Raw genomic sequence first — 24,598 nt, 5'->3', positions numbered from 1 at the left:
TTCTTCTTGCTGGTTGGAACTGATGAGAGATATCTTCTTCAAAATCTCAATTCTAGCTATTCCCATAGGGATTCAAGTTGAGATGCTTGTGTCACCCAACTCTTAAGTGACATCTACTTCATGACTCAAACTTGCATTCTCAAAAGATTTTGGTATCCATTGTTGCTTGATCTATTTTTTGATATTGTTAGCTCTAGCTTTCTTTTTATCTTTAATCCTTCTTGTGTTCATATAGTTCTTGGTAAGATGTCCAAGTTCTAAAATGAAACATCTTCTAGTGATGTCTCTTTTTCTCATGTGATGTTCTACACAATTTTCTCCAATGTGACAAAATTCTCCATAGCAGTGGCATCTACATCATGTGTTGTAGTCCCATCCAAATATAGCTTTTACAATTTTTTTTTCTAGACTCAATATCTTGGTTTTGTATTTAGAAGATTTGTGTCCTTTTTTCTTGCAATTGTGGCATGTATCTTCAAACTTAAGTTTCGCCTTGCATTCACTTGCTCTATGACCATGCTTATTGCAGTTGCAACATTTTCTATTGAATTTTTCTTTACCATTACTCCAACACTTGTTTGATGTATGACCTAACTTACCATAGTGATTGCAAGTAGGCCTTTGATTCTTTTAAGCTCCTTGCTTGGATGATTCACCTTCTTCTATGTATCCTATTCTTGCTTTGCCTTTGTATCTATATTGACTTTGCTCATTCAACTAATTCTTGCTTTCATGATATTTCAATAGTTTTCTTTTTAGTGTTTAGATCATTCTTTAGTCTTTCATTTCTTGATCTTAGATTCATGAGCTCTTCATTTTCATTAGTGAGTTGATCAATGAAGTCTATTTGTTGAAGGGATAAACACTGAATTCTATTGTTCTTTTCTTTTGTCTCTTCTTTAGCCTTTTTTGTTTCTTCCATGACTTTGCATAATCTTACTAGAAGGATTTCTTGCTCTCTTTTTAACTTTCTAACTTCTTGAAGATTGGAATTCTTTTCAAGTAGATCTTTGATTGTTTCATCAGCTTCATCTGAGTTTCTTTTAGGACATATATCTTCCATTCTTTCTTCAATGTAGAGATTGCAATTTGTTTGTTCTGTCAGTTCTTTCCTTCTTTGTAGAGATTGAGAAAGATGCTCCTTTAATTTTTTGATATTTCCAATAGCCAATTCCAAATCCAACTTTTCATTCTCAATATCCTTTTCTAGCTTATATACCTCCATTGCCTCTAATCTTTACTCAAGCTATTAAACTTTTTTTGTGAAAACCAATCAGCTCTGATACCAATTGTTGGAAATATGAGATAGGAAAGGTTACTAAGAGGGGAAGGGTGAATCAAGAACCAATAAAACTTTAACTTATTTCAATAATTAATCCTTCATATAATATTCTAATCTAATTGCATGCATGGAAGAATAAAAGAAGTAAAACATTCATAAAACTTTGATACAAGATGTGGTGATCCAGAAACCATCCAAATAGAAAGTAAACCTAGGGTGGGGATGATATCCACAAGCTTTAGTACTATAGTATAAAATTGGCCTATCAAGGCTTATAATTGATCACTTCTGATGATCTACCTTATTAGGAGCAATGAGGACTGCTAGGTACACCTTGTGAAAGGATTTACAAAATATACAATGAAGTATGCAGTTGTCCCTTATACTACTTGTAGCCTTCTTAATTCATACTTCTATTCTTTACACTCAGATTTAGAAGACAAACTTGGTGATATTATGATACTCAAAAACCATTATCAACACGCAACATCATCATGTAGCCAGTATATCTAGAAGCTCAGTTCATACTAATCACTTCCAAGTAGCTTGAACTTGGTCATCAATTGTGTGACTCAGGGAGCACTATGAAACTCGACATATAAAATGTATGACTTGGTTGACACTTCATGGATCGGTCAACACTAACACTAAAAGCTTAGTATAAACTAAATCACTTGGTTAATACCCCATGGCTCAGTCAATAGTAGATTCTCATCACTAATACCATAAGCTCAATAGATACTAGAGACCATGGTTGACACTATGCAACTTCATTAATACTATGAAGCTTGGCTAGCACTACCACTGAACAACTCGGTAGATACTGCTTGACATAAACTATATAAAGATTCTAGATCCTAGTAGCAAATATAGAACTTGGTAACAACTATATTACTCAGTAGTAACTATAGAACTTGGTTAACAATACAGACTATAAGATAAGCTTGGTAGTAGCTTAACTAATTGACTAAGTGTGAGTCAATAATAAAAAAAATTTGACCTTAATGTCAACATTACCAAGTGGTGGGACTATAATCATTGGTGTTATACTTTTTATGGAATTTGTTAGGGGTGAAACAAAACCAATGAATAAGGTGCGGAACTATAAAACTTCCACTTTCAACTAACATTTAATACAAGAGAAAGTGCAACTTCCAAACATAACTCTCAATATAACCCAAGTTAGATTAGTAAAACCCATATAGTTGAAGGGATGCCAATACTAAACCCAACTTATATCAAATAAACAAGAAAGTTCCCCTTCATTCAATATAAATTGAATATAAGATATGCAATGCATATGTAAAATTGAATTTAATTGATTTAATGAGGAATGTGACATATATGTAGGTGATAAATATGTATTTTCAACCCAACTAAGAGATGGAGATAATTCTACACTAGAAAATGAAATGAATGATAAATTTCTTACCTCAAATGTGCAGAGGAATATGCATTTCACTCCAAAAATCATGGAATTGAACCCGTGACTAAACTTTTGACTATGAATTCACTATCACAATAGAAAACCTTGAAAACAATAGTTTTCTCAACCCTCTGGTACCAAGTAAAATTAGTGGTAAAGTATTTGGAAAATTTATGGGAAAATGGTCATGTTCCTAGGACACGATAGAAAATATAACCCAACTTATTTATAAAGGTTTTGGCAAGATATTTTTGGATCTACAATCATAATTCTATCATGGCCCTGATAGTTTTATATTTGTCACCTTGGAATCTAAGATTAGTTAACTTTTCTGGATAGTTTGGTACTTGTTAAGTTACTGTTATTCTGGTACTATTATGTTAAACTTTTTGAGAATTCAGAGATTACTCAAAATTTGATTCTTAGAATAGATGTTTTTAATATTTTCAGTATTTTGTTATATTCAGAATCTTATCAACTGAATTAATCTAGATTCAGGAATCAAATTTTATAAATTAATGTTAGTATGGTTTCAATTTTACCTATGTCTGATTCGTACTCTCAGTTTGATGTATAAGGTGGCTTTAAAATTGTATCAGCACGTTGTATCTGTTATTACCGAATTTAAGTATATATATATATATATATATATATAATTATAGCATTGTATAAATAAATATATATGTATATATAAATATAAGGGTATTAGTATAAAATAATTATATATATATATATATATATATATATATATATATTAGTTATATTTATATACATATATGTATATGTAGTTGTTTGTATATTAGTGTGCTTGTATTTGTATATATATATATATATACTTATCAATTAGTAACATTTATTATGTTAGTGGAATTAATATTAACTAGTATTAATGTTAATGTTAATATTAATATATATATATATATATGTTGATGTTAATACTAATGTTGATGTTTATATATGCCTATTACTATCTAAGTTAGTGCCTAAAACTAACCTATCAATGGGATTTAACTAAGTCATAAATTAAACTTAGCCTAAGTCTATCGATGCCTAAACTAAAACTAGCATGGGGGTTTTGGGTTTTGGCTTATAGTAGCAAGTAAGTGGATTTTTATGAAGGGCAGGCTCTTTGAATGTCAAGCTGGTACTTTGGATGCCAAGTGTTGGAATTTGCATTGTTTTTTATCTTTGAGTTAAGTATGCAGTTATGGGCATTGAATTGTTTTTGGCTGTCGAGTTTGTTGAAGTCTGAGTTCAGACCGCCATTGTTGGTTTTCAGTTGAGGCAATATGGATGCTCTGTTGAGCGGGTTTCTCTACACTTTCATTGGGAAATTGATGACCATTATGGAGATCATCGTGCCTTACCAACATTTTAGACGTTCTTGATTTCGTTTATTAATGGTTTATGTTCTTGATTGCATTTTCTCTGTATCATCTTTTAAAGGGTTTCATTGTTCTTTATGGCAAGGCATAGAGGGTTTTGGAGGCTTGGGTTGCATGTTTGAACAAGAGGATTCTCCAGGTGGCTTTACTTAAGTTTTCTCTCACATTTTTACAGGCAAGGGGCTTTTCTTACTGTATTAAAAAAAACTTTGATACCCAACTCCGGGTGTAGGTAGAATTTAATGCTTTCATTGTTATGTTCCGTGTAAACCCAGAATTCAGGTGTAAGAAGTTTAAAATGTATAAGTGTATAAAGTTCTTTGTAGTTTTAAATGGTATGTAATTTACACTTCAACATGGATATTTGTAGAGTAGGTTTTTGTGTGTGATGCTTAGCTCTATACGTTCCCATATTTGAGTGAGGGTATGGAGATTTCATTTTGGTAATGTTGTTGTATTTGGGCTTTGCTATTTCATGTGTATGTTTATAGTCATAGTTTATGTGTGGAACTGTGAGATTGCATATGATATCGACTATTATAAGAGCCAAGCTTTGTGGGTATGCTATTTTGTGTTAACATTTTGTTTACTGTTTGCGACTCGGTCTTGGTTAAAGTTCATGGTGACATTCGATCACGGCCATGATATTGCAGTGATTTATGGGTCACGACTTGTGAACCGAGGGCATAGTCTTGTAACAGAGGTTGGTTATTTTATCAAACAATTGTCGTTAAACATTTTGTAGAGCTATAAACTTTGTTTTGGTTTTGGGGTTTAGATAACATTTAGAAAACAAAATGATTACTTGAGTTGTAACTCAACTACTGTTTATCATCAATATTAATGTGTTTAGGGTCTAAAGATATAGGCTCATAATTGTTTCATTGTCTGCGATTTTGGGTTTCAAAATTTTGTGAGACACATACATTTATATACAGTTTCGGGGTTAACATTTCAAAAAGGGTTTTAGATCTTGTCTATTGCATTAGTAAAATTATAGGAATTTAGGTTTAACATTACAAGCAAAGAAATGAGTTTTATTGTAATTTAAGAGGGATACGGTTGTTGTGATAAAACCATAGCATAGTGAAGTTCGCTGCAACTGTTAACTTATGTTTAGTCTAAAGCATCAAAATGGAAACAAGATTATTGAATAGGCTATATCGGATTTAAGAGATTTGGGAATTTATGTTTCATTGATTTTAGTACAAGAACTCTGAAACAAAATAAGTACTTTGACATCGATATATTGTCAAACAATTACTAATTAAAGTAGTGAAAATTGTTTTTATCTAGTAATGACTAGTTATTAGATTTACAATGTAAAAGATTATTATCTATTTTAAAACTGACTTTAAATTAGTAAGGTTTTACATATATATATTGGTATATGTAAGTGAGTGTGTATATATATATATATATATATATATATATATGTTGTGTATATATATATGAAGAAGTATTTATTTATATGTATCAACATGTATGTATATCTGAAATGTCCCTTTACTGATCTTATATGATATTTCATGCCTCTAATCAGATTTTCAAAACCAAACAACCAATATTACAAAGATCCACCAATTTTCTCAAGAAATCCCAAATCGGGTATGCCGAAAATAGTGCCAAAAGCTTCACAGCTTTACCTATTATTAATAAATCTGAAAGTGGACATTTTTAAAAAAATTTGAGCAGCATAAAAGCTTATAAAATGATATTTCTAGATCTATATAACATGCACACAATAGCTCCCAAAAAGAGGACAAAAACAATGCTCATCGGGCTCCCGAAAATAGCACAAAATAGCCTGAAATCACCACAAAAACTTAATAATCTATCACAAAAGTATAATCATATCCAAATACATATTTTGAGCTCTATTTTAACATTTAAAAGTCTAACATACAGAAGAAACCCAAACTGATATGAAATACTCAACCAGAAACACCAAACACTTACAAAAATACACCCGAAAACTCACAAATCTGTACTATTCAGCACAAAAGCAAACTCTGCATGAGCATGCACATGGAATGGATTCAAACTCCCATCCTTAGCCTTCCTAAAAACTTGCAAACTCCTATTCTTGGGTCTCCCTGGAAACCTACAAACTCCCATTCTTGGGTCTCCTTCTCCACAGGTTTGGTAGCCTCTGAAGAATAACAAAGAAATGAGCAAAATCCAGTTTTGGAATCAGCCCAAAATGCCTCCAAACCCCTTAAAAGAGGGCATAACCATAACTCACATCCAAGTGGGGTTAATAAAACATATTATAATAATAATCTTCATTTATTAGTCCATTAGCTTCCAAAGATTATCCCCCTTTTCCAAAACTTCACCTTTTTGGGCCTACCTGCCTTAGCAAAGATTATTATTTTTAATTATTTGAAAAGGGGACATGACAAGTCCTCCCCTCCTGAACATTTCTTTTCCTCAAGAAATGGCTGAACAATAAACCAATCAATCCACCTGGATCCCAAATGTAGTCATGAACTATACTACTGCTAGTTAACACAGGCTCCTGCAATATCCTCTACAATATGACCAAGAGGAATCCATAATCAAACTGACAATTATAGCTCAACCAAACTCCAAAATCACAACTTCCATAGTCAGAAGCCCATGAGACACAAACTCTTAGAACATCAAAACCCAAGTAAAGTGGACTACCAATATAGTAAATACCATCAATGCATTCCACTGACCTATACAAAATGTACAATCCAACTCTGCAATGATGGTGAATGCTCCCGAATGAAACTGTACCAAGTATGGAAAATCCACACACTGTACAACTCTTGCAGTCAACACAACTCTGCAAATCACTGGCCACTATCTCATAACCATAACTCCCATGCACCGTTGATGGTGAAAAGACATTACAAGATAAAGAGTAAGAAATGGACCCCAAACCAAATTTGCCATGAACAAGTGATATAGCCCTCTGTGAATGACTACCAGCTAAGGTAGGAGATGTCATTGCCAAAGGAGTAGAATTAGTAACAACAACTGCTAAAGCATCACTCCCAAACTCTTTCTCTAAGTCATGTATTATCAAGCTGTCAACTGCAAAACCTATCACCATGTCATGCCCATCACAACTCTCATCCCGAGGCGTCAAACTGTCCCATAACTGATGACAAGCACTAGGAACCAAAGTACATCTTTGTATCATCATCTCATCAACATGGTCATCAAAGGTAAATTGATGAGCGTACCTCATAGTGTAATGCCGATAGAATGTGCCAATCTCAGTCAGTGGCTCAGACTGTAATCTAGATGAAACTAACTGCAATTGATCATTAACCATGTTGGAACTAACTACTACCTCCGAAGATATCACCAAGGGAGTAGTATTACTAGCAGGAACCATGCCAACTATCGACTCACCAACATCACACATGATCTTTGATACATCTCTAGTCTCCGTGCCATTAGTACTAGAGGCCACCACCATGTCAAGCATACCACAAAAATTTTCTATAGCACCCAACTCAACTGAACCTAACTCTAGTGGGGATGAACCTGATATGCCAATGTTAGTATCAAGGATGGATGCATCTCCATCTCCACTATCTTTGACAATCTCGACCATGGACATCCTTGGATCATCAGACACCACCGCTTGTGACTGTACAGAATTTGGTAAAGACTGTAGTTGCTCTAACTCCATTGTCACCTTAGCCAAATGAAATTGTGACTCCTTGAAAGCCAACTTTGTACTCTCAAGAATCTTAGAAGTCACCTCAAGCTGCTCAGTAAGCTCACTCACCTCATCTTCCTTGGCCAACAATGCATCATATGTTGTCGTGCCCCACTACATAAGATAATCTCTGTTGGCTACCAACTGCATATAATCCTATCTCAGAATCTGGATAGCCTCCCATAAAGAGTGGAACTCTATCAAGGAAAGATAACTACCTCCCTGCTCATCACTAGTAGGAGAACCCCATCCATAAACTGCTAACAATTGATGAGCAACATCAAAATGTTGGCAAGCAATAGCAATGTCTCGCTCACTAAATATCAATTGATTAGACACATGATGGCACTAGCTTGACTGTCTCCTACAAACCTCCTCTGATGCACTGTCTAAAGGAGTATCCTCAAAGTTACTAGTCTCTATATTATTACCATCCATATCCTGTGAAGCAACTCTACAACTCATATCAACATATGGAGTATCAAAAACTGTAGCACTATTGTCCAACTCCTTTGTACCCAAGGAAACTAAGTCTTCAAAACTGCCCATTGCATCCTCCTAGATGTCATCAATGCCAATATGATCCTAGGACTCATCTGTACACACTGCCCAATATGAAAGATCATCAACACATTCCAGCAAGTATGGTTGACTAGATATATGAACAAAGCCCAACACCGGTGTATAAAAACTAATACCAACATTGGACAAGTTGCTAGCACAAGAAAAGACAACACCATGCAATCTGCTAATCAAATCCATGATAGCTCCCAAAAAAACACTGCTACCAAAATGTGTTAAAGATCTCTAGTCAACTGAATGCCAAATGCCAATATAACAATCTCGAGTCCATATCTGTAAACTAGAATCAACTGGTAACTCAAGAAAAATCCTCACTTGAGTAATATGACCAATACCAACTAACTCCACATACCTGTCATGATGAGATAATGAAGTCACAATACTGTCTTTGTTCACTTTCATCTGGCTGGACAAATCGTGTGAAGTACTACCAGCCTCAACCTCATGTGATGAAGCATCTAACTGTGCCTAGTACTCTTTCTCAGCAAATTCATGAATGCTCAATGTCTGCTCATCTCTACTAGGTACCTCACCATCATGCACAACAACATCCTCATAATCATCATCTGAACCCACTACGCTGTAGTCACTACCTGTTGTAGCTATACCATCCTAAATACTTATGACATCACCCTTTAATGACCTGTATACAATTGTCTCAATTTGAGTATCAAGTTGACCATTACTATCAATCTGTGTAATATCCTTTCTCACTACCTCCTGTGGCAGAGTAGAATTTGAGACCTTAGCTTGGCTATAAGCTAGTTTCTCAAACTCCTCATGCAAGTTCTTAGTAATTGTGTCATCTACCCTATGAGAAAATTTGCCAAATAGAAATCTAGTCAACTTATCCACCTTAGCTGGGTCAGACAACATGTCATTCATTATACGGTGGTGCTTAACCAACTGTTTAGACATGTCATGGCTTATTTTCCTAAGTTTATCTCGAATGTCTAAATAACCATCCTTTCTACTGTTCTGACTCTGGATATCAATTGTCCAAGATCATGTCCTCTAAGACTCTATACTATACCTATCCATTCTAGATAAAGTAGAGTGTAACCTCAATAGGTTATAACTTCTTCAAACACCAAGAACTAACATGCAATTGATTATAAGTAGCATGCAACCATAGATTTTGACATGCAGCTGATTAGAAGCAACATGCAACCACCAAATTCACCAAGAACTAACATAAAAATGATTAGAAGTAGCATGAAACCATATATTTTGACATGAAATTGATTAAAAGCAACATGCAACCAAAAATTATGATATGCAAGATCTGGGTAGTTGTCAAAATTGACATGCAAGATCTGGGTAGTTGTCAAAACTGACATGCAAACTTCTACAAACCCTCAGGCTAGCAAGATCATGGCTCTGATACCACTTAAATGTCCTTTTACTGATTTTATATGATATTTCATGCCTCTAATCAGATTTTCAAAACCAAACAACCAATATTACAAAGATCCACCAATTTTCTCAAGAAACCCCAAATCGGGTATGCCAAAAATAGTGCCAAAAGCTTCACAGCTTCACCTATTATTAATAAATCTGAAAGTGGAAATTTTTAAAAAAAATTGAGCAGCATAACAGCCTATAAAATGAAATTTTTAGATCTTTATAACATGCACACAATAGCTCCCAAATGGAGGACAAAAATAATGCTCATCAAGCTCCTGAAAATAGCACAAAATAGCCCGGAATCACCACAAAAACTTAATAATCTATCACAGAAGTATAATCATATCCAAATACATATTATGAGCTCTATTTTAACATTTAAAAGTATGATATACAGCAGCAACCCAAACTGATATGAAATACTCAACCAGAAACACCAAACACTTACAAAAAATACACCCGAAAACTCACAAATCTGTACTGTTCAGCACAAAGGCAAACTTTGCATGAGCATGCACATGGAATGGCTTCAAACTCCCATCTTTAGAATTATTGTAAACCTTCAAACTTCCATTCTTGGGTCTCCCTAGAAACTTGCAAAATCCCTTTCTTGGGTCTCCTTCTCCACAGGTTTGGCAGCCTTTGAAGAATAACAAAGAAATGAGCAAAATCCAGTTCTGGAATCAGCCCAAAATGCCTCCAAAAACCTTAAAAGAGGGAATAACCCTAACTCATGTCCAAGAGGGGTTAATAAAACATATTATAATAATAATCTTCATTTATTAGTCCATTAGCTTCCAAAGATTATCCCCTTTTTCCAAAACTTCACCTTTTTGGGCCTGCCTGCCTTAGCAAAGATTATTATTTTTAATTATTTGAGAAGGGGACATGACAATATCCTTATGAATTGCATTTTTAGTTTTACCATAGATATATAATTTGGACATTATTGTGATGACTAGTTTTGGAAATGGAAATTGATTAATTTTATAATCTGATGTAATAATACGTGTGGATAGTTTTATTATTACGTTTTTAAATGAAATGTAAATATAGAGTGATTCAGAGAAAAATTCAATTCCTTATTATTTAATTAGAAAATAGTTGTTACAATTATGTTTTTATTTGGTACTTTGAAAGATTGAAAATGGTTTCAAATGATATTTCTGTTTCCTGGTGCAATTGTTATATTGAGGCAAATGAAATAAGTGTATTAGTTGGAATTGGAAAAATTAATCTAAGTTTTCTTCCAATTAGTATAGCTAGAATTATGTGTATGTTAGATTATGCAAGTGTGATCCTTTAGATTGGGTGGCTGTCATAAAGTGAGTAACTTGTGGTGATAGAATTATGTTGCCAAATGCCCTCCGACACTAGTCTAGATCCATATGGAAAATTTTATGACAGTTATTTAATCAAGTGGTAATATTTAAAACTTTATGGGGTTGGAATCATATAATAAGATAAGAATATCATGGTTTCACCTGACATATTGAGTTCTACAAGTGGCTGAACGTAGATTCTTATGTTGACACCCATGGACTATTGGATCATTATCTTGTCATATTCTATGCGAGTTTATTTCTGCATATCTACATGTAAGAAATTATGTACTTGCTTTATATTTTGAATGTGAAAAGAAAATTTTATTTTCAGTACTCCTGTTATTTGGATTATATGAATAATGTTTTGTTATAAAATCTAACATGCAGGTTACTAGAAATCTTAACAATTTAATTTGTGATCTAAGCCCTGTTTGGTGTGTTGTGGTTTTGTTGTTTTAGATTTCAGGTTTGAGATATGTTTGATTACAGACTTAGAAGGAATTGGCTACTTAACATTTAGATTCAGTGATTAATTTGAATGTATTTCAAAGATGTTGTACTTCTAATAAGAGAGTATAAATATATAATATACTTTGATGTAATATATAGAAATGTTACATTGCAGATTATGAGTACTTTACAGTACCTATTGTTTAAAGGTTAATTTGTAATGAGGATTGTTAAAAAAAAATTGTTCAAGTTTTGTTAATCTATTATGTATGGTGGGATATTGTTTTATGGTTATCTTATGGTTTTGTGATGGTTAGGGTATTACATTTGGTATCAGAGCCAAAGGTTTAAACACTCGGGACTCGATAGGTTTATTAGGTGTTTCATTATGCTTTCCATGAGATTTTAATTAAATCTTTTTTATAGGAATTCCAGTATGCCTCCTGTTACACAAGGAGCAGGGGGACAAGGATGCTGATGACAATGCAGGCAGAGGTAGAGGTGGACGTAGAGGTCACGATCGAGGCCTAGGTAGGGGTCAAGATCATCAAGATAGGCTTGATGATGAAATACCTCATGTTGAAGAGCAAGAGGGATTTCAAGCTAGGACTCTTCAAAAAATTCTTGGATGGTTGGATGGGATTGAAGCTAGGAATAATATTCTTGGTGGGGGAGTGAATGCTCAAAGTATACAGATTCCCAATACCAATCAAGTTGTAGTAGTAGATCCTATTATTAGGACTCAGCTTAAGGACATTTCAAAGCTCAAAGGTCCATATTTTAATGGAAATGAAGTTGGTAATGAAGCTAAAGCTTGGCTTTTGAACATTGAAATATGTTTTATTCTACATGATTATCACACTAATGTGAAAGTTTGTTGGATTGCAATGCAGTTAAGGTCTTTTGCATCAATTTGGTGGGAAATGGAATTAGAACACCTTGGACTTCACATTTCTCAAGTCACTTGGGAATTTTTCATTGAGAGGTTTCGGGAAAGGTTCATGTCTGAGTATTGGCAGCAAACCAGGTCAGAGGAATTCTTTAGCATTTCTTAGGGGAATTAAATAGTGGAAATGTACGAAAGAAAATTCTTTCAGCTTAAGAAGTTTTCTGGTTGGAATGAAGGTGATAAACCTTTGGTGCAACACTTTATCCGAGGTTTAAATCCTAAGATTGGTGAGGAAGTGAGAACTTTCAAACCTAAATCTGTTAAGGAAGCTGTTGATCAGGCTAAGCTTGCTGAAATGAAATCTAGTTTTTCAACCAAGAGTGTTGTTAACCCATCTATTCCTATAATACCCCAAAATTGGCTCATTGCGATGATACCAATTCTGGTCTATTTTTAACCAATCCTAAAGACCTATTCTAATAGGAAATTCTCATTCTGCTATTTGCTACTTGACTTAATTGTCAGATGCAGAAGACCCTAATCTGCATTCATCATATTTCTTATTTAATTCCTATAGTACGTACTCATGTTAGTCACATTAAACCTATTGATTAATATTTATTTTAATTGCTAAGTATTTATACTTTAATTAAATTAAATTATATCCTAAAGGCTAATGTACTAAATAATTAAATTTATTTAATTTAATAAATGTGCCTATTTTAATTAATTAAAAAAAATTATTTAATTAAATGGAGAACTTACTTCTAATTAATTAAATAAAATTGTTTAATTAAATGGGAAACCATTCCTAATTAATTAAATGAAGTTATTTAATTAAATAAGAAAAGTGCCTCTAAATTAATTAAAAGATTATTTAATTAAATAGAAAAGGTAATTATGAGAACATATCTCATTTTATTAAATTAAATATTTCACCAAAATCTCTCTTCAGTTCAAAAAGGAAAATTTCTAGTTCACTATTGATCAAAAATGAGTTAAATCAGTTAACTCCTTTTTCTACTCAAATTGAATCAGTTAACTCCTTATTTTACTCAAATTAATTTAATGTCTTTTATTTCTTAGATTAATTTCTTGTACTTCATCTAGATTACTTGCACATTCATATAGCTTAAATTTCATTCAAATCCTTTGTTCTTACAGGGTCTGGTTGCTTACCTCAAATCTGAGGATATCTGACAAGCAATTCCCTTTAGATAGAAGGCAACAGGTCACTTTGCCAGCTGATTTTTGGATGAACAATCCAATGTTCATTTCGGGATGAATCCACATACAATGACTGTGTTGAAGTGTGTGTGTTAGCAGAGGCCACATATTCATGCATACATTTCTGGTGCCCATCGTGGGGCTAAGAAATCAAATTTTCTGGCCTCTTTCTATTTTTTTAAATTATTTTTTTGTTCTCTGTCTGTATTGTTCCATACAGATTCAAGAATCTTTGCATGAGATTGTTCATTTTTGCACGAGGATCTAGAATCTTCGTGCGAAGATTCTTTTCTCATCGAGCGAAAAAGTTCTTAGGTGCGCGAAACTTCGCATGAAACTTGTTTCTTCGCGCGAGCTGAATATAATTTTGCACGAGCCGTAAAACTTCTTCACATGGACTGTCAGGAATTTCACACGAAACTCTGCTGATAGAGGCAATTTTTTGCATTGATTTTCATGTTTTTTGGTTTTTCTGCAAATTGTTCACGATTTCTAGTTTTTCGGTGTTTTCTAATTTTTTTGGAATAGCATAACAACGGTTTGCAGGACAATTAAAAAAGTGTGATAAAGTCGCTAAACATAGGTAAAATCTACTAAGCGCATTACGAGGATAACCAGGTAACTTTCCTCAGCTAATAACACTTCATTTGGATCTTAAAAAAAAATCTCTCGTGTTGAGCTTGTGTGTGTTTCCTTCCATATTTTCATTTTACAACACATGCATAATTTGATGCTAGGGTGTGATCTCCGTTAGTATTCATTTAGTAGGCTTAGGTACTAGTGATAGATTTAGATAGCTATTTTGGGTTATTGGACTCGCTAATCCACTAGCCCCTCGTTCTACCCTGTGGTTGCAAGATCAGCACCGCGTTAAAGGGGAGGGGTCTACAAGACAAAAGCGTTAAAGGCTCCACTAGGCAACCCTTTTGTGCTTTCTAGAACTCACTAGTTTCTAAGTTGTGGACTCGTGTTAGCTTGTGTGAGGGGTTAAATGTTCCACATCTTTGGGCTCACCTTGCATTAGTTAAAGCATTAAGTGTACCACCTTGTGCTCTTTGATTTCTTTTGGATAGATTTGCTTTCAGAAATTGATATATGTACACACATAGTAATTAAGCCCCCATGAACACTATTCGTGGATCTTGAGGGAGTGGGTTCCTAGTGAAACTCCTCTCTAAGATGGATTCCTTGTAGGTGGGGAGGATACTTCGAACATCTCACAGATAGATGAATCTTTGACTTTTTGATTAAGGCATCCTTTCTCCGGAGAGGTTGATAGATCACTGGGAGGTGATATCATAGATCTTTAAGAGATAATCTTGGTTTAGCATGTCAGATTAATTTATCTGCTTTGATTGGGCTAAAAGTGAAAAGGTGTCAAAACCTTGAATCTGGAAGCTAAGTCCCCTTGTGGTATACTATTATGAGTCGGTCACCTTTAGAGAGGGTTAACCATAGCAGACGATCCCTCTACAAAGAAAACTATGTTGACGGAACCTCAAGTGGTAATAGCCATTTTTGCCATGGTAGTGACAACTGCTATATAAATGTCCTTGTGGAAGAAATCTCCATGAGTGTGGTTCATTGTGGGTTGTTAGATCTCCCTAGCAGATCTTGAAGATTAAGTTCTTGGACTATGTCAAAACCTTAGTGCGTTGGGATTGGAGGTCACCCCTATGAGTCATAAAAGTTGCAGAGTCAAGCCATTACTAAAAACCTTAGAGAGGCCATATTTTTAGGGATGTATGCATGATTGCAAAACCTTTTGAAAACATACACAAATAGCTCTCCTAGGGATTAGCACAAACTGAGTCACTTGATTGTTCATGCACAAGGTTTCTTTTTCCCTTGCTCATTATTTTCAGACATGCTTGAAAATCACTTGCTTGCTATTCTACGTGCCTATTTATCTGTCTGGTTACTGAAACAATCAAAAAATTTGTCAAAATCAGTTGTTGTTGTAAAACTAGTCTACCTTTTTGTGTGAAATCATTTTGGTCTCGCACGAAATTATATGCTCCTCACGAGAAATCAATTTCTTCTCACATGAAATTAAATTATTGTTGTGCATCTTCGTGTGATCCTAAAAACTTCTTCATGTGAAATTAAATTGCTATCACTGACCCTCGCACGAGATAGAAACTTCTTCGCATGAGCCATAAAACTTCTTTGCATGACCCGTAAAGGTTTTTCACGTGAGACTTTGTATCAGCATTACCAATTTGGATTTTTTTTAGTTATCTGTGGCCTGCATGCTATCCTTTTTTGCATTTTTTTATCACTCTTTGTTTGCAAACAGTCCTAAAAGAGTGACACTTCGCTTACCTAAAGGCTTGTGTCTTATGCCTTGACTAGGCTCGTCTCATAAGTTTTTTTTGGTCTTTTTCTTAATGCTTGTCCTACTTTGTGTCACAGTGGTCATAATCTTTGGCTATTCTAGCCTTTAAATCAGACCATTTGTGCCTTAGTGAACAACATTCTTTCTATTATTTTGTCCTTTTTGAGACTCAGTCTTAGTGTAGTCCTTGTCCAAGTTCTAGCTTCTTGTCCTTGCTTATGATTGTCACAACCAGAAGTGGCAACATGTTTTATTCTGATAACATTAGATGTGGTTGTGCTAGGGGTCATAATCATGATAGAGGTAGCTTACCTTTCACTACGCAATCTATATCCAGTTTGGCTAGTGAGGCGTCTTCGCAATCTTCCTCAACTGCAAGGTCATCTCAAGTTCAACGAACATTTTCCAATTTGCAACAAATTAGGAATCCTTTTTACCAAGAGGATACTGAAATAGGTAGAGATCCTACATTCCCAAATATGATGTATGATCCTTTCTCCATAGACCCTTTTGAAACACAACGTACAAAAATTGAACACGTTCCTTTAATGACTAATCGTGAACTTGAACATGGTAGTCATAGTTGATATCAAGAACCACCTAATGATGACAAAGAGAAAGAGAAAGAATATGACACTGATGAGGAATAGGAAGAGGTGGAAATCCTTCCTGAACACATAGTAAAATGTTGAAGAGACAAAAAATTTTAGAAGGTCATGGGAATCCTACTCAATGAAGAGAAAGAAAAGTACTTTCTCAAACTTGCCCAAGAGGGAGCTAAACTACTCACACATTTCAATGTGGAGACCATTATCACATGTGAAGAAGAAACTGAGACTTCCAAACTCCAAAAACAATTGAAAATAATGCAAGACCAATTGGCTCAGATGATGCACGAGAAGGAGAAACCCACAAAGACATACACATTGGACGCTCTTTGTTCATTCCTATTTGACAAAAGTATAAACATGTCGCCTTTCCCACTAGGCATAGAACTACCCAGATATGACAAGTACTTTGGTACTACTGATCCCCAAGATCACTTGCTGGAATTTGGTGCTTCATCTATGGAGTTTATACACAATCAAACGTACCTTATGCATTTATTCCCTAGAAGCCTAGGTGGTCAAGCTTTGGAGTGGTTCTCACATTTACCTCCTGGTATCAAGACATTTGATGAAATTGATAATTCATTTGTTCAGCAATATTCTCATAACATTCAACATCCTATAAATATTTGAGATCTATGCAACCTTAAACAGAAGGTTAGTGAGCCTTTTCTCACTTTCCTCCAATGATGGAGACAACTATACACTAAGTATTCCCATGAAATCCCAGAAATAGAGAAGCTCGACATTTTCATTTATAACCTCTTACCTAATTTTGGGTATAGAGTCCAACTACAAGGTCTACGTACCTTTGAAGACATGATTACATAGGCTATCTGTATCAAAGAATTTATCGTCAAGAAAGGTGAGCTCACTCTTCAGAGAGACACAAAACAAGGTTCCACTTCCAATAGGGATAAAACCAAACATGCCAACAAGAACCGAGAAATTGTACATGATGGGGTTGTTGATAATGTCACACCAAAACCTGCTAAAGCAGCATTTAATCTCACAGATTGCCTCAAAGTGGCCAAAAATGCTGAGAAGCCTCCTTCTAAAAATAAGATGTTTGGAAACAAATTGAGAAACTCATGGGCAACACAACCCAAGTGAGAGTATACGTCTTTGGGAGAACCTTTGGATGTGGTTTACAAAACATTGCTACAACACAAGCTTATCTCACCAATGGATAACCCTCATCCCTATGATCCACAACCACATCCACCATGGTGGAATGAGACCTCATTTTGTAAGTATCACCAAAACAAGGGACACAAAACCAGCAACTGTATAAACTTGGATCATAAAGTCTAGGACATGATTGATGCTGGTGAACTTGTGGTAGATGGACATAACAAAAACTTGGACCACAAGGTGTTCAAAGAGCCTTTCCCAGCTTATGAAAAAGGAGAGACTTCAAAGCTAGAACCCTACAATAAGGTCAACTATACATATTCTAATGATGACAATTTCATTCACATGGTTGAACCTATAGATTTTGAATACTGCAACATTATTACCATAAAGGGGAAGCAAGATAATGACAAAACCAAGACACTATTTGTCTTAAGAGGCCCTACTTAAAAAAATATGGATAATGCATCTTCACAACATTGTGCTAACACTATTACTCACTCTCATGTGAAGTTGGTGCTCAAAGGCCCTGCACCTCCTATTTCAAATCTTGAACAACACAAGGACAAAGCCCTTGTTGATCCATCCAGTAAAGGTGCAAAACACATGATGAACTTGACTACAACTAGTTATAGTGTTCTCGATCAGTTAAAACAAACCAATGCTCACATTTCCATATTTGAGCTGCTTAAAATCTTGCCTGCTCACAGGAAAATTTTGGACAAAGCCCTCACTGAGGAAAATGTTCCTCAAGATCTTGATCTTGAGTGATTTCAATCCATGGTAGGTCACCTGACCTCACCTCATCTTATGACCTTCTCTGAGGAGGATGACAACTCACTGAATCACCCACACAATCAGCCTCTACACATTGAGGTTATGATCCACCAGACACATGTTCGTCAGGTACTTATTGACAATGGCGTTGGCCTAAATATCATTTCTACTCCTCTACTTAGATAATTGGATTATTCTAAGGACTCTATTGATCCTTGATGAAAGATCACTATTAAAGCGTACGATGAAGTAGAACGAAAGTCACTAGGTCTTGTGACTTTACCAATTCACGTCGGTCCTGTCGAAAGGGATGTCACCTGTCAGGTGCTTGACATTCCCTTAGCCTACAAAATTCTATTGGGATGACCATGGATACATGAGATGCGTGTTGTTCCATCCACATACCACCAATGCATTAAATTCCCATTTTATGGCTCTGAAGTTACTATTCCTACCACTACTAGCTACACCTGCAATATGCTCAAAGCTATTGATTCTTTCATCCTTGCTAACCGTGAATCTATCGATTGTCTTGCCAATAAGCTGAAACAAATTGAGTAGTCATTTAAATTGAAAGAAACTGGTATGAGAGAGTACCACATGGAACTAGTGTTGTCACTAACATCTCTTCCAGAATCCCCTCGACATTATGGGAGGCCCTCAAAAGCAAAGAAGCCATTCGTGCTGACACCTCAGACCAATTTTAATGGCTCTTTTGTCAAGGCCACAGTTCCCTTAGAAGATAAAAGTGAAAATAGATCCATTGATGCATGGCTTTACAAAGAAGAGGCTCTAGTAGACCTAACAGAACAAGCTCGAGAAATCACTCCTAAGAAATATGGACCTGGTCTTAGGCTTATGAAGCATTTTGGTTACAAGGGAACTGGCCCTATTGGGTGCAATAACAATGGTCTAATAGATCCTATCAAAGAAACACCTCGAAGCAATAGTGACACAATTGGCCTAGGGTTTAAGAAGGTCCCTTTCCATTTGGGATTTAATAAATTCATACCCATACCTGAGAGTTCATCTGAAAATGAGTCACAATCTGAATCAGGTACTCGAGAGGAAGAATCTGATGATGAGGATTCCTACCCTCATCCTATTCCTTATGATCTCACTAAATTCTTTGCTGAGCCAGATGACTTTGTGCCACGTGTTAGCACTGTGGATGATACTAGTGATTCTTCTGAGGAAAATAATGAGCAACTCAAATATCATTCAGAAAAGGGAGAATCTAGTCAGTCATGCTATATTGAGTATTTGTGTAAGAATCTAGAGGCTGAAGGAGATTATGTCCCTATCACTGTTGGAGAGTTCTGTAGTCTCTCACCATGTAGCACCGATTCTCATGAATATGAGTTTGACAATTTTTTAGAAGTGACTACTGATAAAGACATTGACCAAGTGCATGTCTATGAAAATCAAATCAAAGTGAGTGAAATGTCTAGGGTTAGGTCACGAGGGTTTGATCCAACTAGTGTCCTAGAGTCATCAATTACTAATGTTTTTACTATGGGGCATTTGAATACACCTATGGATGAGGTCGCCGTAGGTCTCGAATTGCTGGTCCACACATTTAATGACTATACTGTGAATGCAATTGAACCAGCCACTACTCTCTCACTCGCACATCCTGAGCTTATAGACTGGAACCCCAATGCATCTAACAAAGTCCCCACATTCCAGAATGACCATGCTCTTGCTTGTTACCTAAACACTATCGAACCTATAATGTCTTCCACCAATGAGCAAAGTATCAACATGACTAAGGCCAACATCAAATATCTCAGTCACATAATTAAAAGGAAAAAATGCAAGAGGTTCGATGGTGAAAACCACATTGCAGTAGTGTCGGATCCCAAAAAAGTAAAAACAAAAGATGTATCCAAGGGTGAAAACCTCTCTAAGGTGCCCACGGATGAGATGTTTGATGTCGTTCCCAATCACTTTCAGGAGAGATCATCAGTGTTAATAGAGTTGACATAGCCAATTAACCTGGGCACAAAAGAACTTCCTCATGTGATACATCTGGCTCAGTCATTGTCACCTAAAGAAAAGGAACAATTCATTGCCTTTTTCAAGGAGAAGAAAATAATTTTTTTGTGGACATATTCTAACATGCCAGGATTGGATCCTGATCTTATCATGCATCACTTGTCCATAGCACCAAGCATCAAACCGGTTAAACAGAAGCTTTAGAAAATGCACCCTCATGTTGCATTGATCGTCAAAGCAGAATTGGAGAAACTTCTAAAGGATGGTTTCATCCGTGCAATTGATTATGCTGAATGGATATCCACTATTGTTCCTATTTCCAAGCACAATAAATCTATCAAAGTTTGTACAGACTTCCATGATCTTAACTTGGCATATCCTAAAGATGACTTTCTGCTCCCTAATATAGATATGATCATGGACGTGATGGTTGGCTATGAGATGTACTCACTTATGGATGGTTTTTCTGGATAAAATCAAATAAAAATTGTGCTAGAAGATCAAGAGAAAATGGTTTTCACATGTGCATGGGGAACCTTTTGTTGGAATGTGATACCATTTGGTTTAAAGAATGCTGGAGCTACATATCAATGGGCTGTTACTACAATTTTCCATGACATGATGCATTGGACCATGGAGGACTATGTTGATGATACTTTGGTTAAAAGCGCTAAACACAATACTCATTTGCACGATTTGGGACCCATCCTAGATCGTATGGAAAAATTTAGTCTTCGGCTCAATCCTAAGAAATGTGCATTTGGTGTCACATCGAGGAAATTGTTGGGATATATTACTTCTGCAAAGGGAATTGAAGTAGATCCAAAAAAAGTACAAGCAATAATGGACATGCCACCACCTCAGAACATCAATCAGATGAGAGGACTACAGGGAAGGCTTCAATCTATTCGCAAGTTTATTTCACAATTGGCGGATAAATCACAACCCTTCACAAGACCTTACATAAGGGTGTGAAATTCAATTGGAGCTAGGATTGTGAGAAAAGTTTAACATAGATCAAACAATATCTTGTCAATCCCCCAATCTTAATGCCTCCTATGCATGGGAAGCCTTTTATTTTATACATTTTAGTTATTGAAACATCTTTGGGAATCCTGTTGGCTCAGGAAGACAATGAAAACAAAGAAAGAGCTATTTATTACTTGAGCCGAACATTGGTCTCTTATGAGAAAAACTACAACATTATTGAGAAATCTTGCTTGGCAGTTGTCTTTGCTTCCCAGAAGTTGAGACACTACATGGCTTGTGGCTAAAATAGATCCAGTAAAGTACCTGCTCAATAAGGCAGCTCTCATAGGAAGATTGGCTAAATGGGTAATGATACTAAGTGAGTTTGACATCCAATATGTTGAATGCAAAGCTATAAAGGGGCAAGCAATTGTAGACCAGCTGGCCAAGGCACCCATATAGAGTCTTCTACCAATAAACATTGATTTCCTAGATGAGTCAATTCTAACACTCACTCACCATACATGGGTTATGTTCTTCGATGGGTCCTTCACACAACAAGGATCGGGTGTTGGATTACTCTTCATTACACCACAGAGATACTCATTGCCCAAAGCATACAAGATTCTATTTCCTTATACAAATAAAATTGCTGAATATGAAGCTTTGATCAATGGTATGAAAATTGTAGCTGAATGGAGAGTAGATTAGTTGGGCATCTTTGGTGACTCTCAGCTTGTCATCAACCAAGTAAATGATGTGTATCAAACAAAGGATGAAAAACTAATTCCTTACAAATGCATGGTTGATGACTTGACAAAATATTTTGCACACATCACCTTCCAACAAGTTCCATGTGCAAATAATAAAGTAGCTGACGCCATGGCCACTCTGGCCTCCCTTCTACAAATGCCAAAAAATGATCTCCGACATGAGTTCTTGGTGGAAGCATTACACTACCTAGCCTATGATACACCTGATTCCAAGATGATCTATTCTATTATAGGAAAAGAATCATCACGCTACCATTACATCTATTCCTACCTTTGTAATCAAACCATTCTGGAATGTCTGACCTGGAATGAAAAATGTTACCTAATTCATAATGCTTCACATTATGTCATTATTGCTAATGATCTATATAGGAGAGGTCTCGAGAAAACACTCCTTAGGTGTTTAGAACCCGACGAGTCCAAATGCTCACTAATTGATGTTCACAAAGGCATTTGCAGATCTCATTCCAATGGCCTGACACTAGCTCGCAAACTCCTTCATGTTGGTTACTACTAGCCTAAAATGGAGCAAGAAGTTGTTAAATATGCTAGGTCCTGCAAGCAGTGTCAGCTACATGAGAATCTCATTCACGCTCCAACCAGAGAGCTGATTCCCTCTACTACAACATGGCCATTTCAACAATGGGTCTTTGACTTGGTGAGGCAGATTCACCCAACCTCTTCTGATGGACATAAGTTCATTATCATCGCTACAGATTATTTCACGAAATGGGTAGAGACAGTCCCTCTCACAATTGTTGATCACAAAACTATAGCACTTTTTATCACAAACTACATCATCTATAGATATGGTGTACCATCCTCAATCATTATTGACAATGGAGGACAGTTCAAAAATAAAGACCTCAAGGAACTGTGTAAGAAATTCAAGATTACACAACATTGTTCTTCCATTTATTACCCCTAGGATAATGGCCAAGCTAAGGCATCCAATAAGGTGATTCTCAAAATTCTTCATCCCACAGTTAGTAAGTCAGGGAGAGACTGGCATCTCCAGATCAATCCAACCCTGTGGGCATATAGGAAAAGCATTAGAACTCCAACGGGCATGACTCCTTTTGTGTTAGTGAATGTTGTGCTTCCAATAGAGGTCGAGATTCCTACCTTGAGAATCTCCATGAAAGGCCTTATCACTAATGATGACTACAGGATAGCTCAGCTTCAAGAGCTTGTGTTACTAGATGAACAAAGAAAAGTGGCATGTGATCATCTATGAGCATATCAACAAAGAATGGCATGGAGCTAAAATAGTAGAATCAGACCACGTGACTTCCAGCTGGGTGACCTCATCCTAAGAATCAACAACAATGAATACAAAAGGGAAAGTTTGAACTAAATTGGTTAGGTTCGTACATCATTACTATAGTATATGGATCTGGTGCTTATCAGCTTTCCACAACCGAAGGAGAAGTGCTTAAAGAGCCTATCAACACTCTCCACCTGAAGCGGTTTTATAGTTGATTTAATCTCAGCAAGCTCTTTGTACATATCTGTATGTCCTGAAAAAAATTCTAAAAATCAAAAAAAGTCTTGAAAAAAATTATTACCCTAGTGAAAACCTAGCAATAGGTGCCTTGGTAACACCAAAAAAAAAAAGAAAAAAAAAAAAAAACAGAGAAAACTTGCCAAGAAGGTGAAAACTTGGTAAACATGTGCCTCTTGTTCCCAATGCTCCATCTTGCAGTGCATCTTTTGGCTATTCTATACAGTTACTTTCATGCTTTTGATTTCTTGCTTTTTGCTCATGTATCCATCGATTGAGTCTTGTCATAGCTTAGGGGCATCCCCCCTTAGTGTCACTCTTTTTGAGATTCTCCTCATAGAATCTCCTTCGTGACAGTCACCAGTCATTCTGACTGCGCCTGCATACTGTCACTAGTGTCACTCTTTTTGAGATTCTCCTCATAGAATCTCTTTTATGATAGTCACCAATCGTTCTGACTGTGTCTACCTACTATCCCTAGTCTCACTCTTTTTAAGATTCTCCTCATAGAATCTCTTTCACAACAATCACTAGTTGTTTCAACTGTGTCTGTCTACTATTGCTAAGTCATGTCTCCAAATTCCTTTATGGAAAATCTCTTGCGTCAGTCACTAGTTGTCCTAGCTATGTCTGCCAACTTTCGCTCGGTCCATCTTAGGTTCTTCATCATGAAGATTCCTCTTTGACCTCAATCACCAGTCATTTTGACTGCATCTGCCTACTGTTGTTACCTTACTAAAGAGATTTCTTTCAAACTTGTTTTGGACATTGACATTTGACATCAATTCCGAAAAAATTGAATTCACAAAATGATATACTTG

The sequence above is a fragment of the Cupressus sempervirens genome, chromosome 8 (assembly GCF_028749045.1).
Source record: "Cupressus sempervirens isolate cs-2001-9-10 chromosome 8, ASM2874904v1, whole genome shotgun sequence".
In the NCBI taxonomy this organism is placed as follows: Eukaryota; Viridiplantae; Streptophyta; class Pinopsida; order Cupressales; family Cupressaceae; genus Cupressus; species Cupressus sempervirens.
Note: the sequence above shows the minus strand (reverse complement) of the source record.